Below are 4,487 nucleotides of genomic sequence, written 5' to 3' on the forward strand. Positions count from 1 at the left end.
ATTCTTCACATGCAGTAGAGAGACAGAGTGGAGAGACAGAGTGTGCACAGGCTGAGCCCCACAGTGCCCTGCAGGGGCCATCAGAGCAACTGCCCCTAGGAACCCCACAGGATTTCAGTAAGCCATGGGTCAGGTACTAATAGAAACAGCCAGCCACATACCACAGAGCCTGTGGCAGCCCTGGCTGGAGCAGTCCCCAAAGCTCTGACCCAAGTCCAGGCATTTAAGCAAGGTCATACATTATTTTGAAAAATAATAATATTTTCTAAATGGATATATGATCCGTTTCATAGTAAAAATGAATAAAATTATAATATGAATTAAAAGATGAAGTCACCCCATCAGTTCTGCAGGACAATTTCCAAAGAGTTTTCCAAACCAGGGCTGGGGATTTAGCTCAGTGGCACAGCACCTCCCTGGTAAGCACAAGGTCCTGAGTTCCATCCCTGGTACCAAAAAGAAGTTTTCCAAACCTACCCTCTAGGACCACATGATGACCCCACCAGTAGGAGGGTAGAGACTGTCATACCCAGTTTGCAGGTAAGACATCTGTGACACCAAGCAATTAGACAATTGCTGAGGTCACACTACTGATCGGGGCATGAAAGGAAGGCCTGTGGCTCCGTGCCATGCTACACTCCTTGCTTAGATATCTTTTCCTATGATACGTGTCATTTAGCTTCCGTTAATACAATTGTTGGAATTCACTCTTGTTTTTAAATTCTAAATATATATACACATCCCCTAAAATTTACCATCATCACCACTTAGAGGTGTGCAGTGCAGTGTTGTCAAGCACGTTCACATGGTTGTGCAACATCAATCACCACCATCCATCTCCAGGACTTTTTCATCATCCCAAACTGAAACTCTGTACCTGTTAAATAACAAGTCTCCATTCCCCTTTCCCCAGCCCCTGGCAATCACCATTCTACTTTCTGTCTATGAAGTTAGCTATTCTAAGTACCTCTCATAAATGAAATTACACAATATTTGCCTTTTTGTGACCAGCTTCCTTCACTTAGCATGATGACCTCAATGCTCATCCATGTTGTAACATGTGTCAGAATTTCCTTCCCTTTTAAGGCTTAATGATATTCCATCATATGTCTATACCCTATTGTGTTTAACAATTCATTGATCAATGGACACTAGGGGTAGTTTCCATCTGTTAGCTACTGTGAATAATGCTGCTATGAACACCAGTGTACAGATATCTGTTCCTGTCCCTGTCTTTGATTCTTCTGAACACCCTATATATCCAGAAGTAGAATCTATGGTATATAAGACTTGCCAGGGCCAGGGATTTAGCTCAGTGGTTTCGCTGCCTGCCTAGCAAGCTCAAGACCTGAGTTCGATCCCCAGTACCAAAAAAAAACAAAAACAAAAAAGACTTGCCAGGGTTGGGGATTTAGCTCAGGGGTTTCGCCGCCTGCTTCACAAGCACAAGGACCCAAGTTCAATCCCCAGTACCAAATAAATAAATAAATAAATAAACTGATTAAGACTTGCCAGCTGTGATCCCTCAACTCACAAGTCCTCTGGAATCACTTTTCTTCTAACACGTGGGCCAAAAAATAGAGGTTGCCACTCTGGATTAAAGACGCCCAACTGTGCTAGATGCTGGTTGTATGAATTCAGGCTGGTAGTCACATCTCTGGGGCTGCTTCTTTATCCACTTGTCCTGCCTCCCTCATAAGAATCCTGACTGAGACAGCTCCCGGCCCAGAGGAGGCTTCTGGTTTGGTATGCCATGGCTGCCAGCCCAGAGGAGGCTTCCAGGTCTGTGTCCCACAGCTCCCAGCCCAGAGGAGGCTTCCAGGTAGGTGAGCCACAGCTCCCAGCGGGGAGAAAGTGAAACACCACACACACACACATGCGCGCGCACACCTTCGAAATGAGAAGATATGTAAACAAGCCTCAGAACCAGACTTCCAGATCACCTAAAGCAACCCCAAAGGGAAACAAGATGGAACACTCTGATACTCAACCACCTGGACTCCCTGAACTGGCAACAAAAGGGGATCTGGAAAAAATGAAATCAGAAATAATTTCTCAGATAACAGCAGAGATTGTACCCATAGTGCAAGATATGATTAATAAATCTAGAGAGGACACAGGTAAAAAAAATAGAGGAGCTGAGGAACATGATGGAATCCCAACACAGGAAACAAATGGAATCCATAAAACAGATGCAAACAGATTTACAGGACATTAAAAACTCCACTGAAAGCTTACACAGCAGAATGACCCAATGTGAGGGCAGAATTTCAGACATAGAAGATAAGATTGCAATTAGTGACCAGGAAAAAAATTTTTCTTTAAAATTGTAAGGGGCCACAAGAAATCAATCCAGCAGCTGCTAGATGATGCAAAGAAGAAAAACATAAGACTGATCAAAATCAACAAAGAAACAGAAGAGAGTGCAGATGACATAAAAAAACTGTTCACAGAAGTGATGGCAGAAACTTACCAAGGAGGGGAAAAGAATTTGATGTACAGATAAGTGAGGCATATAGGACTCCAACTAGCCTTGACCAAAAAAAATCTACACATAGGCATATAATTGTTAAGATTCCAGAAACCAAACAGAAGAACAAAATTCTACAAGCAGTGAGAGAAAAGAAACAAATCACATTACAAAGGAAAGCCCATCAGAATCACAACAGACTTCTCAGTGCAAACCCTCAAGGCAAGAGGAGCTTGGAATGATGTATTTCAAGCCCTAAAGGAAAACAACCTCCAACCCAGATTGAAGTACCCTTTAAAACTATCTTTCAAGAGACACCAAATCACCCCGCTGCAGACAAGCAGCCACCTGGTTCCACACTACAAAGACGCAGAGGACACCAGACCACCAGACCAAGGTACTGAGTCCCGCTGTTCCCGGCCCAGAGGTAGGGGCTTCTGAGCCTTCGTCCCACTGCTCCTGGCCCAGAGGAAGGAGCTTCCAGGCCACCATCCCTCCCACCACTCCCGGGCCAGAGGGAGGGGCTTGTGAGCTGCCATCCCAATGCTCCTGGTCCAGAGCAAGGGGCTTCCAGGCCACCATCCCTCCCACTGCTCCCAGCCCACAGGAAAGGGCTTTTGGGTCACCATCCCTACTGCTGCTCCCAGCCCCTGTCCCACTTCACCCAGCTCAGAGGAGTTAATCAGTTCAGGCGCTAACAGCCCCCTGCCCTAGTAGAAATGAGAAAACACGTAAATAAGTCTCAAAACCAGACTTCCAGATCACCTACAGCAACCCCAAAGGGAAATGAGATGGAACACTCTGATAATCAACCACCTGGACCCACTGAACTGGCAACAAAAGGGGATCTGGAAAAAATGAAATCAGAAATAATTTCTCAGATAACAGGAGAAATTGTGCCCTTAGTGCAAGACATGATTAATAAATCTAGAGAGGAGCTCAGGAACATGATGGAATCCCAACATGAGAAACAAATGGAATCCATAAAACAGATGCAAATAGATTTCCAGGACATGAAAAACTCCATTGAAAGTCTATCCAGCAGAATGAGCCAATGTGAGGACAGAATTTCAGATATAGAAGATAAGATTGCAATTAGTGACCAGGAAAAGAAAAATTGCTTCAAAATTATAAGGGAACATGAGAAATCAATCCAGCAGCTGCTAGATGATGCAAAGAAGAATAACATAAGACTGATTGGGCTCAATGAAGAAACTGGAGAGAGTGGAGATGACATAAAAAAATCTCTTCACAGAAATAATGGCAGAAAACTTCCCAAGCAGGGGAAACTGTCTTTCAAAACTGATGGAGAAATAAGATACTTTCATGACAAAGAGCACCTTAAGAACTTCATGAATACCAAACTAACACTCCAAAAAATTTTAGACAAAATCCTAGGAAAAAACAATGAGGATTACAACCCCAGGAAGACCAGCAGAATGAATCCACTGGGCATGACAAGAAATTAAAAGCAAAGAGGGAGAATCAAACAAAAAGAAAAAGTCAGGACAATGATAACTCAATACATATCAGTTATAACCATCAATATTAATGGTCTCAACCCACCAATCAAAAGAAATAGACTGGCAGAATGGGTCAAGAAGCAATATCCAACAATATTCTGCATACAAGAAACACACTTAATTCAAAAAGAAACTCATAGACTGAAAGTTAAAGGGTGGAAAACAATACTCCATGCGATGGGAACCTGAAAAAAAGCAGGAGTAGCTGTCCTCTTCGCAGACCAAGTGAATTTCAAACCCACACTGATTAAGAGAGACAAAGGAGGACAATATACCCTTGTAAAGGGAACAATCCAAGAGGAAGAGATGACAATCATAAATATGTATGCACCAAACACTAGTGCACCCAACTATACAAAACAAATACTAACGGACATGAAAAACCACATAAGCACTAATACAGTAGTAGTGGGGGTCCTCAATACCCCATTGTCACAAATAGATCAATTAGACAAAAAACAAACACCAAAATAACTAGAACTCAATCAAACTCT

The sequence above is a fragment of the Heterocephalus glaber genome, unplaced genomic scaffold, assembly GCF_053883595.1.
Source record: "Heterocephalus glaber isolate CG9 unplaced genomic scaffold, H.glaber_assembly_v1.0 deba00001564, whole genome shotgun sequence".
In the NCBI taxonomy this organism is placed as follows: Eukaryota; Metazoa; Chordata; class Mammalia; order Rodentia; family Bathyergidae; genus Heterocephalus; species Heterocephalus glaber.